Consider the following 14,789-nt stretch of genomic DNA (forward strand, 5'->3'; position numbering starts at 1 on the left):
GGGCAGTATAAACGGTTGAGGTCCACTATATGGAGAAAAATCCTGGTTAGTTTTTCTCAAAAAACTAAATTTCTTTTCGACTGAACACAAGAAAGACATAAACATCTTGGATGACATGATGGTGAGTAAATTATCAAAAAATTTGGGGGGAAAATTCCTTTAAAGTGGAATTGAACCCTAGACATTCTAGCCTGTTACCACAGGTAATTTATTTCTATTTTGCATTTTACTTGGGATGAAAACAATTGCACAATTTTGATAAATTGCGCAAAATTGTGTATGAAAGCTTCAACAAAAAGTGTTTGTGTGTAAGGATCACATTTATCTGTACCATCTGATTCAAGCCAGTATACTGGGGTAGCTTGGACATCGAGAAGCTAATAATGAGGATGATGCATGATAGACACCCAGACATATTTAGTAAATGAGGATGGAAAGCAGGCCTGTGGAGTAAGTTCACATTCTCTCACCGAGAGCACAAAGAGTCGATTTGTGTCACAGCAGGCCACATCTCGGCCAGAGATAAAACACACTGAGGCTGGAAAACACTGAAATCTTGTAAAATTCGGAAGCAACGTGGATTTTATTACCCCTGATCTGTTAAATCAATTAACATCTCTTATTGAACTCCCTCGGTTGCTATTGTGGTCCTCTAGGACAATATCTGCATTGTTAGGTCACATTACGTTTACTAGCTCTCTTGATTAAAGAACGCTAAATGATTCTTTTTATTATTTAAGACCTTTTAATGTCCCTGCTGGATCATTGCTATGGTCTGTAACCGTAAGCAAAACAGCGGCGTTTGGAGCATGAGGTACATTCAATTTAACGTTGAATTTCAATCATATCTGACTGATAATAATTATTAAACAAATTAAACAAAATTTTTACATATTATGAAGAAATTTTCATCTTCATGCAAATATACCTCACAACCATAATGCTGCTGCTATGTGAACACTAAAGGATTAGTATAACCTGGTGACCTCTAGTGATTTGTAATAACTGCGGAGGTTGTCTCTGATCTGTATCGCGTTGCAAAATGGCAAAACTGAAATCTGTAAAGTAAAATTTTCACCGTATATTTGGACATCGCAACGTGGATGATGAGGACAAAAGGCCTGATTAACATGCAAAAGGTACCTTTAACCACGTGCCGCAGCGTTGCATGTATAGGACACGGTGTTACACAAAGCCTCAACATCCGGCAGATAATGCCATGAATTTGAGTAAAATCACAGGCTTTGCTTATCTGTAGCTCAGATGTAGGGAACTAATTTCTAAATCACACTAGGTCCCCAGATAATACTAATCTTGTGTGAATAGTACTTAAGATGCATTGAATGCTCTGCTTATATAAAAGCTTAAACATTTCTCTCTTTCTAAGTAGGTAGTGTCTTTAACACTTCATATACTGTAGCTCTATTCATAATATTGCGTTCCTGCGATTAATCACTCTGATGTTTATCCTCGCTTTTGTAAGTAGCTTTCTGCTTAATGTAAATGTAAAGAGTTCACCCCAAGTCAAGGCTCTAGCCAATCTTGAAAATTTCTATAAGCTCGTAAAAGCATAATATAAAACAAGCATAAAAATGAACACACAAGTGTTAAGTACAGTAATCTGCTGTACTCTGTACAGTAATGAACTGATGCTGTCAGCTGTAGAAGTGTTCTGTGGCTTTTTCCATTGTGATCGGGATCAAGAGATGTGTTGTTGAATGTAATCGTTGTACTCCCTGATGGATCTTATACAGTGAAATGTCAAGCATGCGACTGGAGTAGAAATTACCTTGATTGACTCTCCGCTGTCAGACATAATCAGACACTAACTTCAACACAGAAAACTATGAAGTGAATAGTTGGGTTTCCAAAGAAATGCTTATCTTAGAAATGCTTAGAAATCCAAAGCTTATCTTTTAAAAATTGGCACAAAAATATAAACGAACAAATGCAAAATAGTTGCGTTTCCATCAAGTTTTTAGAGCGAATGTTGGTGGTATTGTTAACCTAGTAAACCCAGCCTGATCTCAGGAGAATTTTTACATATTTCACCAGTTGGCTAATTCATATGAATTCATACGAAGTTAATAATGCAATGTACGATTCTCATGAAAAAACAATAATGAAACTCAACCCCTAACCCTGCACCTAACCCCAACGTCACAGGGGTCAAGGCAAATTGTACAAAAACTTACGATTGTGGTAAGATATGTATGAAGTCTTGTGAGATAGTGTTAAGTAAACCAACAGTAAATAAAAAAGGCATGCTTAGAAAATAAATTAAAGACTGCATTTAGTTACGATTTGGCAATTATATTATTTATTTTATATACAATATACAATTTATATTATATTGTATCTGTATGCGAACGTACACACATGGTTAAACACACAGCCTTTTAAAGTATCGTTTATTTATATCCTACATGTAAACAAAAGTTTGACGCATGCACATTGCGGCAAAATGCAATGCATCTCCTGGGCTACATACTATGCATACAAAATTCGGTGGTGCGCGTACATGGGCATATACGTGGATCCTAACTTAGAAGTGAAACAGAACTTCTAGATTACTTTTTTGTCAAGCCAAATTCTTTCTTAAGCTAAGCTTTAGTTTACAATCAAAAGGCAACTACACAAAACTCAAAATTGACAAAATTGTTAATACATCTTATAACAGTATGTTTGAATAAGACGTCAAAGAAAGATGACTGCCCTTGGACGCACATCATTTTTGGCCACAATTGCATTTGGCTTTTTTGTGTATATCTGTATCAAAGGTATATGAAGTGAAAACATGATTAGTTCTGTCATAAGACATAAGACAGAGGTAAAGTGATGAAAATGTCTGGTGTAAAAAAATAATAATAGTCTTTTAAAATACCCAGATTTTCTCTTAAATGGCTGCCAAGGTAAATAAGCTTGATGCAGATGTGACTTAACAAGCAAAGAAAATCTGGAGACTATTTCAATAATGTGCTCAGGTTGGAAGTATAATTTTCCGGGAGTGCATCCCGTTCAAAGTCAAGGCGGTCCCTCTTGTTTTATCGGCATGGTTACACTGACCAGTGGCCAATCAATTTGCTTAACACAATAAAAACGGTCACAATCAGTAAATGCCAGATTCGGTCTGTACTGGCTGTTGAGTATTCAGAGAGGAGGAGAGAGCTTTGGGAGTGCAGTAATGTCCCTCGACCGGCTTTTTTCTTTTCTGTCTTTCATTCTCTGTGTTCTGTGTGTTTTCTCTCCCCCGGGCCGCCTTCCCTTCCTTCCTTAAGCTACTGATGTCTTTAAAGTAAATTCGTGACAGGTTCACGCTTGGTTCATTTAGCAAGTCCTTGCAATCACAAGCTCTGTTAAACTGAAGTGAACTGACTTCTTAAGTGAATCTATTTATATGCGAACTAGACGTTTTACAAAGCACAGTTTATGGTATATACAGTCTTGTTCAAAATAATAGCAGTACAATGTGACTAACCAGAATAATCAAGGTTTTTAGTGTATTTTTTATTGCTACGTGGCAAACAAGTTACCAGTAGGTTCAGTAGATTCTCAGAAAACAAATGAGACCCAGCATTCATGATATGCACGCTCTTAAGGATGTGCAATTGGGCAATTAGTTGAATTAGTTGAAAGGGGTGTGTTCAAAAAAATAGCAGTGTGGCATTCAATCACTGAGGTCATCAATTTTGTGAAGAAGCAGGTGTGAATCAGGTGGCAGCTATTTAAGGATGAAGCCAACACTTGTTGAACATGCATTTGAAAGCTGAGGAAAATGGGTCGTTCAAGACATTGTTCAGAAGAACAGCGTACTTTGATTAAAAAGTTGATTGGAGAGGGGAAAACCTATAAAGAGGTGCAAAAAATGATAGGCTGTTCAGCTAAAATGATCTCCAATGCCTTAAAATGGAGAGCAAAACCAGAGAGACGTGGAAGAAAACGGAAGACAACCATCAAAATGGATAGAAGAATAACCAGAATGGCAAAGGCTCAGCCAATGATCACCTCCAGGATGATCAAAGACAGTCTGGAGTTCCCTGTAAGTACTGTGACAGTTAGAAGACGTCTGTGTGAAGCTAATCTATTTTCAAGAATCCCCCGCAAAGTCCCTCTGTTAAAAAAAGGCATGTGCAGAAGAGGTTACAATTTGCCAAAGAACACATCAACTGGCCTAAAGAGAAATGGAGGAACATTTTGTGGACTGATGAGAGTAAAATTGTTCTTGTTTGGGTCCAAGGGCCACAGGCAGTTTGTGAGACGACCCCCAAACTCTGAATTCAAGCCACAGTACACAGTGAAGACAGTGAAGCATGGAGGTGCAAGCATCATGATATGGGCATGTTTCTCCTACTATGGTGTTGGGCCTATTTATCGCATACCAGGGATCATGGATCATTCGTGCTTAAGGCACGGAAAAAGCTGAATTTTGTGCAATGAACACGAATAAATTAATAAAAAAAATTCATGACTTTAACACGAATTGCCGTAAAACCAACTACTTTCAATTCAATTCAATTCAATTTTATTTATATAGCGCTTTTCACAAAAGTCAATTGTTTCAAAGCAGCTTTACATAAATAGAAGCAGTGAAAAGCACAGAAAACGACAGATAGCACAACAAAATACATGATAGCATAAGCAGTTAAATTTGCTGCGGCTATGACTCAATATTATAAGTGAACGTATTACTAAAGTAACGTCTAGAAGAGGAAGCTAAGTAAAGCCCAAAAAGGCTGCCTCCCCGGGGTGAAAAACCCCCTAGGAGAAAAAAAACCCCGTGCTTTTATCCGAGGAAAAATAAGTCCTAGGAGGGAAAAACCCTTGGGAGAACGGATAAGGAGATTTAGCGGAGATTAAGCGTATAAATAGAAAGCGAAAAGCAGTAGATAAGGCAACAGTATGTCCGAATTCATAGTATACGAACAACAGTAAGCGAAAAGTACCTGGATGACCTACTACTTCTCGGCAAGATCCTGAAGTATTTATATTTAATGGGCGCTTTACTTTCATATGGGAGAGGATTATCCAATGAAGAAGAAGAAGATGAGGCGTTGTTTTATTAAAAAAATATCTGTAAGCGGTAACATGGCTGTATTCAAATGCAAATACATGTATTAAAGAGCTTTCCTTTGTGGTTAAATTATGCTTTTTTCATATCATTCAGGTTTACGTCTCACTTATGATGTATGATGTATCAACATGGCGGATGTAGTTTCTCCAAATTCATTCACAATATCCATATTCATCCTATATAGTACCTACTGTTTTATTCCTCTAATTCAGTACCTACTGTCACAGTAATCCATTTTGTTTTTAGCGCTGTCATATTCAATAATATCTGTAACAAGATTAAACCTTTTTCATTTCTCATCATAAACTAGATGCTGATTTGTTTTTTCATAGCTAGCTATATTTGCATCAAGCATGTATTCAAACAAATGCACAACAGCATATGAGCCAGCATCCCTTTGGAGTTGAAATGAACTCCGCCCCTGCACCAGGAGGCTTTAGTTTGACTGACAGCTGCTGGAGTTACACAGCCAGAGATGAGATCTCTACACTGCTGTGCTTGTTCTTGGGTAAATGGGCAATACAGCAGGAACCTCTTTCATTAGTCGGCTCCTCTGAGAGAGACCCACACACAAACCCTCATTAATTAGAGCAAAGTCTATCACTAGAATCCACTACAGAATGTCAACTAGATCTGCTTTGCACCGACAACCCGCCCGAATCTGTTTTCATAAAAGCCTTCAAAAAGTGAAGAATTTGGATATTTAATGCCGAAACGCTAAATTGTTGTTGTTTTTTGCACTTCACTGTCAAACCGTATTTTTGTTGCTTGCAAGAAATCAACATGTTTTTAAACCTCAAATCAAATATGACAACGCACAATAATAAGATTTGATGATATTGAATTATGTCAGAAATGTTTTTCTGTGTAAACGCAGGGCGGGTTTGAGTTTTGACTGCTGAGATTGTCTCTGGAAATCGTGATATTATGAGTCAGTACAGCTACAATCTATTCGAGTGAAAAAGATCCAACATCATTTTTTTTCTGTGTAAAAGATAAAATTGTTTTTTTTACTCAATGTTGTTTTTTTGGTAGAGTTACACCAAATATGTTAAATTAAACCAGTATTTCTGTTCACTGGGATTCGGATCCATGACCTTTGCACTGCTAACACAATGCACCAACTGAGTTATAGTTAACAATTGCTTATATTTATATTTTTTAATTTGGCAGATGTTTTTATCCAAAGCAATAAACAAGGCTGGATTTGTCATTATGTTTTTTTCTTTTTATTTCAGGTTTATAATAATAATAATCATAATAATAATAATAATAAATAACAATAACAACAATGTTATTATTATTATTATTTATACAAATAATAATATTGATACTACTACTACTGCTACTACTACTAATTATTATTATTATTATTATTATTATTATTATAAGTAATAAATAAGTATAAATAATAAATTATATTATATTATATTTTATCATATTATAACTTATACCACGGGTCTTTTGAATGCTGTATTCTGATTGGCTGAGAAATGTTCTGTGGGTATGCATTAATTTCTGATAACCGGCACACCTAACTTGTCAAATGTTTTAAAAATAGGCACCAAAGCAATGTTTGTGGTAACCGTGGTATAAGAGGAATAATTGACTCTGGTCCTTTGAATTATTTGAAAATAATCCGCTTCGCGTCGTGCCGCATTGCACCTGGGGTGTGCATTATTTTCTTATAATTCAATGGCCCGTCGTCAATTATTCCTTACATATTATATTATATTATATTATATTATATTATATTATATTATATTATATTATATTATATTATATTATATTATATTATATTATATTATATTATATTATTAATACAAATAATAATATTGATACTACTACAACTACTCATAATAATAATAATTATAATAATAATAATAACACAAATAATAATTTTAATACTACTACTACAACAACTACTACAACTACTAATACTAATAATAATTTTAATAATAATAATATGAATAATAATGTTGATACTACAACTATAACTAGTATTACTCATAATAATAATAATAATAAAAACAACAACAACAACAATAATAATAATAATAATAATAATAATAAATGTTATTATATTATATTACATTATATTATATTATTATTATTAATACGAATAATAATATTGATACTACAACTACTATAACTCATAATATAAATATGGATATGAATATGAATATTGATATTAACATGAGTATTAATATTAACATTAATATTAACGTTGCTATTAATATTAATATATTAATATTTATATTTATATTCATATTCATATTAATAATGATGTGAATATGAATAAACATATTGATACTACTACTACTACTCAGTGTTCGAATTATGTCAAAGCTTATGGGGGGTCCCCTAGCTAAGCCCCACCCCCTGGCCAAGCCCCACCCCCTGGCCAAGCCCCACCCCCTTATCATAGGGTCGCTGTGATTTCACAAAGTAAGATGTGATCGTCCTTGATCAGTAATCATCTGATCCTGGTTTTAATCAAAGAAACCCCAAATTACCCTTAACTCAAACTCTAAAACATTTTTTACCCCTCAAATTAGTGTGAAACACTGGCAAGGGCAGAAATTTTACACAGAATAGGGGTGAAATAGGGTGGACCTTATTTTTAAATTACATAATTTTACTATACAGTATAGTAGTGGTTAAATGGATTACATTGCGTTTTTTGAGTCAAAAATCGAATACTTTTCAGATCAGCAAAACTGGGGGTGGGAAAATAACATAAGAACAAATTAAGAAATTATGAGCATTAAAAATAGAAAAGAACAAAGTTACAAATAAAGTAAGATATATTTAGGTACATAAATAGAATCAAATGAATAATAACACTGTCTTCTTCATTGAATAATTAATCTGTTTTTAGATACAGAAGTGATTTTCCTTTTTAATAGAAATTTTTAGAAGTGTTTTCTGTTGTTTAATTAATATAAATGACAGAAACACAAGCAGATAAGAACTGCTACTTTCAGACCAACACAAACATCTGATTTCTTTCTGAACTGATTGCACTTACTTTAAAACATAACTGAATGTTTTTATGAGAATAGGTGCCAAGACTGTGGTATTTCCAAATAATTTTGTGTTTGCATGCTTTAGGAATCGCGCGTCTCCGTGCGTCCGCTTATGAGTGTTGCGTCCATTTAAGTATGTGTGCGCGACGCGTCCTTGTCTTTGCGCACATAAAACAGCCCACTTTAACATCTTCCGCTCAAATTGTCTAAAATTGCTTGCATGTTAACATTTGCAAGGTTTAAAAAAAACATGCAAAAGATACTTTCTATAAATATAGTTATTTATTTCTGAATGATGCGTATTTGAGCGATAAATCGGGCCAGACGAAATATGCAGACTTTTTTTACTTTATCTCTGGAAATGTTTTGGAAAAATCTGCGGAATTCTGCAAAATGATTTTAAATGTTTTAAAAAATATATTAGATAATTTAAGCTATAAATATTACAAAATTGCATCTAAAATAATTACTTTTTAAAGGCTTAAAATGAAAATGAATACACCAAAGCAATGAGTCCTCTGAATTAAACCGGACCAACATGAAGCAGATAATGTGCTTGTCAAGATAGAATTATAGTTTGTATATAAAATGACATGTATTGTTTATTTTGTTATATAATATAGCAGCATAAAAAAGCTTGTATTAATACGTTCTCATTATGAATTAAGCACGTATGAAGATAATTTCATCATTTTTACAACGCAATGTAAACTTCATATTTAACACAACAAGAGAATTCATCTTGTAAACGGATTTGAAATGAGGATGTGCTGCTGAGTGCCGACTGTCGCGTCACATAGATGACAATTACAAGTAAGATCTGCTTAACTTAGTGATAAGTTTTATTTCATCTGAAATATCAAATGGTTCGTGTTCTCTATCATTAAAAACAATCACAGCAAACATGCACAGGGTTTATGTACTTGTCAATGCCGCTCACAAACGCAGTTGAGACTATCATTTATTATCATTTAAGCGTGATTTCTTCTGCTTCCCCAATAAAATATTTTGTGTGACTGGGTGGACCAGCCGTCAGACTGAGAGGATAGATTTGCCACTGTTTGTCTGTCAATTCCTCCAGAAAACAGCATGAGGCGCACTTGCGAGTTTATTTATTTTAGACAGAAGTCATTTGAATTAGTTTATTGCGAAATTGGGACAAATAAAGACAGTTTCGCTTTGTGACACGCAACATGAGAATTTTAAATTCATGTATTATTTAAATTTTAATAAAAACCAGGGGACCCCCCTAATTTATATTTTTGTGCTTTATGGGGGGTCCCTTAAGGCTTATAGGAGGTCCGGGACCCCCCCAGACCCCCTTCAATTCGAACACTGCTACTACTACTACTACTACTACTACTACTACTACTACTACTACTACTACTACTACTACTACTACTACTACTCATAAAAACAATAATAATAAGTGTTGTTATATTATATTAATTTATTATGATTATTATTATTATTATGAACTTTATACAATAACATAAACATCTTATCAATCAAAAATTATCTTCTGCAACACGCTGATTCTCGGTTTCATCAGGGACGAGTTTATTGCCATGTTCATATGAAGAAGACAACATGTCTGAGAGCAAACAGGTCTGGCAAACACAGCCAGATATGGGCTCTCAGTACGTCCACAGATGGCTGGGAAGAGCATGCTGGTGATGAGCATGTGTATGGCCCATGGAGCTGGCAGGGATCAGGAATTACGTATTTCCATTGATGTTTGTGTAAGACTACAAACTGGCAACTAGTGGCCTTCATGGACTCCTTTTTTCAGTCCTGTTTACATAGAATACTCTGTACCCCCAAGACATTTTCTAGACACGGGCTGTCACGCTCACAGCATCTTCCTTATTAGTGCCTAGGCTGTGTAACAATGTGCCTTGATCTGCAGTGACTCGTCTGCCTTTGGTGGTCCAGTTCCTGTGATTCGGTTTGACTGTATTACAATAGAACAACAGAAATGAATGGCAGGTGGACACTTTTTTCCCAGCATGCCCGTCGATGGCAACAGCGGATACTGTCTCCCTACTGTCGGCCAAGCTGTTCGAGTTTCTCAAACATAGTCAAAGAGTGTCAGAGGAAAGTTTTCCTTGCCTTCAGGAAGACACTAAGGTCACATTTGTGAAAACAACGGCTTGCATCAGTAGAGTTTCATAATTAAAAATCGCATGCAGGTTAAAAATGATGCAAATTACCCAGGCAAAACATCATCTTTCTCTTTTGACAGCGATTCAACAGGAATCAATGTATTCTAAGAAAATGTAATTGTAAAGCATCAGTATGAAATAGATCACAAACAACAATCATGCTGGATTTTTTTTCTATGGCAATATATGTATTTCCCTGTCTTCTGCAAGTGATTGGCTTAAAAAATTATGTCTCCCAAATTGATGTCAGCATGCAGGTTGTGTGTGCAAGCTGACAAACTTTCATATTGATCAACAGTGTCCAATAAGGCATTGCAGATGTGAAGAAGATGGTCATTCTCTTTATCAAATGAAACATCATTTACATTTACAGCTGCTGACTTTGGGCCGGATCCGAAACGGAGCTGCTGACTCCGAACCGGATCCACACCGGCACTGCTGACTTCGGCACAAATCCGGCACAGAGTCTTCTGATGTGTGGTAATCTTTAAGTAAAGCTAAAGTGATACCAAAGATAGAACATGTAACTACTCTTTCATAGGGTTTCATAGTTTTTAATCTTGAACTTGACTTGATGTCCTCGAAGGGAGCTCTGAACTAGATGTCTTTTTGGGTCCAAAGAAAGGTACCTGGCCCGAAATGACCCAAATCACTTTTTACCCAAACCTGTGATGCATAATTTTGTTTTAAAGAAAGACCCGACCTGAAACAAACTTGAGAAAAATAGACCCGAGTCCAAACCGACAAACTGGATTTTTTTAAAACCCGAATGTAAATGGCACTGACGTGTGTGTGGTCTACAGCCGCGTACGCACCAGTCAGACCGAAAGAAACCCTGGTGGCCTCGCAACCAATTTGGCCCATTGCTCCATTTATTTTCATTTGTTATCTGACGATGACACCAAGGTAACTGCTAAAATGAAAATTAACCCACCGCCATGCCACACGATGTCGCAAGTGCTCTTGGCAAACAGAAGAGGGGTTGGATTGATACACACATGCAAGATAGTTCTGGTCTTCCGTTCAGCAAAAACTCATTAATTTTAAATTACCCTAGACCTAATGTCGCTAATATTATACCTGACCCATGTCCAAACCACACATAAAAACTTTTAGACCCGAACCCGCTCGGGTCTCGGGTCAGACTTTGGGTTTTCAGATCAAAATCTGAACCAGGAGCTCTGAATCTTCAGAGAGAGAGCAAACCTGAGGCTGAGGCTTCAGCTCTCCATAATAATGTTTGAGGAAGAATTGCAGCTGGACGCAGAGGCCTGGAGGCATGCTCATAATGATGATTGACAGGCCTGAATGTTTAGGCTCCTCCCAAACCTACATTTAGAACTACATTTAAAAAACTCATGTTGAACATGATGTGTTGTGCTTATTTTGGAGTGAGGCACATTTAGCACTACTCATAAAAATGCTGTATTCTGTATGCATACAATGACATACAGGAAATGAATAAACATATTTTGGTGCCTACTCTTGCAGAAATGTAAAAGAAGGTTAATGGAAACTACTTTCGGGTTCACTGAATGGTATAAACTCATAAAGGGGATAAGTTATTGACATTTACGGAGTAAAAGCTAAGCCACTGGATTCAGTAACATTAAAGTAATTACAGACCAACAAATGTTTGAGCAAGTAAAACGAGAGAAACTCAATTTATCCATGCAGAATGCGCATAAACCTCTGAGATCTGTGCTTATTTACATATGGAAATGATGAAAAGTATTTAGTTGCATATGGAAATGGTAACTAATCAGTTCACAAGTATATATACTGTTTATTCTGCCTATGCGCAGTCATGCTTTGAAAGCTCCTTGGCATAATTTTGCATTTATAAGGCCTACTTAATGTTTTTGCAGTTAATGATGTCTAAACATGCAGGTTGCTCTGAGATTTTTTAAAAATGTTTTTAAAAACTGCAAGTAGTTCATGCTTTTTGAAAGTATTTAATAATGAGCACACCATCTGTCCTCCATCTAAATGAATTTCAAACATACAAATGAATAAATGTCAACCAGGTTAACCCAACATCTGTGTGTTTCAATTGAATGTTACGGGATTAAAAGAAAGTCTATTGACTTTTGTAACTGCTGTCAATTACCACTGATATCCAGAGGTGGGAGTAAGTCACACATGTGCAAGTCACAAGTAAGTCTCAAGTCTTAACCTTCAAGTCTCAAGCAAGTCCGAGTCATTTTTTGTGAGAGTCAAGTCAAGTCAAGTCACAGCTTTATGTCAAGCAATTCAAATCAAGTCGTAGCTTGAGTCAAGCAAGTCACTGACAAGTCATACAGATGTTTGATGATTTAACTAAATGTATTTATTAAACAAAGTTAAATCTACAGTAGTTATGGACTATGACAGTTTTATTTGAAACAAAAAAATATATATATTAAAAGGTGCGCGCCTGCAACAACTGTATAATGGCTAAATATTCTAAAATAAGCAATAAAAACCTTTATTAAATAAAAGTTTGTATTTATCAGAAAACATTTTTCTTGTCACTTTTTTAGTATTATAAGTTATGTTTTATGTTAATATTATTCTGTTTAATATTATTATGCTGCATATATTTCTAAGATTGATTAATTTGATATACTGTTGAATAGTTTAATCTACATCAACGTGTTATATATATTTTTTAAATAAAATGATATTTTTCTGATTCCATATTTATTTTAACAATTAAAAAAAAAAGTTGCCAGCCAGTGCCAGCGTTTTTCATGATTTTCACCAAAGTTTAATGCCTTCCAGAAAATGTTCTTCTTTAAATATATAAACATACAATATACCAAATGAAAGAACAGACCCTTGTAACGTGTGTTGCTTTAATGAAAGCGAGTGAGAGGAAAATCCATTTGCAAAAGGTGTTTATTGTAAAATCCCATAGAGGGCCAGCAACCAAATCCAAAACAGGGTAAATCCAGTAATCGTAATCCAAAGACAAGCAAGAGGTAAAGGCAGGCAGAGTCACAATCATAAATCCAAACAAACGGGCGAAAGATCAGGGCAGGCGGCAAACAGGCAGTAAATCCAAAATACAGGCAGAAGTCAAAAACACAGGCAGATCCAGGTAACAGAAACAGATAAACAGATAACAGGCAGATACAGACACAATGGGGCGATGTAATAATCAGCCAGGAACAGGTGAACAGGAAGTGACTTAAATACAGAAACAAACAGGAAGTGTGAAGCGTGACATGGCAAGATGAGTTTCAAAATAAAAGTCCAAACAGAGCAGAGAAACAAAATACAAGTACAAATAACAAAAATACGCAAAATACAAGAAAAACACAAGACAAAACCTTACAGAATCCCCCCTCTAAAGGGCGACTCCCGGAGCCCAACATACAAATAACAAAGTCCAAATAGAGGGTGGGCGGGCGGGCCAGGACCTCTTGGCAAGGCAGGGCAGTTCAGGAGAGGTCCTGGGTCATGAGGCCAGGATGGTCCAGGGTCGTGGGGCCAGCATGGTCCCGGATCATGGGGCCAGCATGGTCCCGGATCATGGGGCAGGTGTGGGCCCGGGTCATGGGGCAGGCTGGGACCTGGGTCATGGGGCAGGCTGGGACCTGGGTCATGGGGCAGGCTGGGACCTGGGTCATGGGGCAGGCTGGGACCTGGGTCATGGGGCAGGCTGGGACCTGGGTCATGGGGCAGGCTGGGACCTGGGTCATGGGGCAGGCTGGGACCTGGGTCATGGGGCAGGCTGGGACCTGGGTCATGGGGCAGGCTTAGAGTTATATCATGGGGCAGGAATAGGCCTGGCACACAAAGAGAGGAAGGGTCCGAGCACACTTCGGCCTCCGCCTTGGTGTCCCCTGCCTCCTCTCTGTGTCCGGGTACTACCCCCCCCCCCAAAAAAACTTGGGAAAGCTCCCACTGTCCCAGGTGGTGATGTCTCAGATAGTGACTCAGGCCGGACAGACAAATCCGATGAGTCAGGCGGATCAGATGATTCAAGTAGATCAGATGAATCGGGCAGATCAGATGAGCCCGGCAGATCAGATGAGTTGAGCAGATCAGATGAGTTGAGCAGATCAGATGAGCCGAGCAGATCAGATGAGCCGAGCAGATCAGATGAATCGAGCAGATCAGATGAGTTGGGCAGATCAGATGAGTCGGGCAGCTCAGATGAGTCGGGCAGCTCAGATGAGTCGTTTGAGCCAAGTGAACCAGACAAGACAGGTGAGCCAGATGAATCATGTGAATCAGGTGAGTGAGACGAATCAGATGAATCAGACGGGACATGCGAATCAGGCAGGACGGACGGATCAGATGAATCAGGCGGGACAGGTGAATCAGAGGAGTCGAATGAATCAGATGGTTCCGATGGTTCAGATGCAGGGCCTTGAGGAACCTCGGGAACAACAGAGCAGAAGGCAGACCAAACGCACCACAGGGCTATGGCAAATTCAGGAATTAACGAGTCAATAAGACATACCTCTGTGGCGGTTGGTTCAGGCAGGGCGGCCATCTTTACATCAGGTGCTGGGTGGATAATAGCTCTCCTAG

This window comes from Paramisgurnus dabryanus, chromosome 4 (assembly GCF_030506205.2).
Source record: "Paramisgurnus dabryanus chromosome 4, PD_genome_1.1, whole genome shotgun sequence".
Classification (NCBI taxonomy): Eukaryota; Metazoa; Chordata; class Actinopteri; order Cypriniformes; family Cobitidae; genus Paramisgurnus; species Paramisgurnus dabryanus.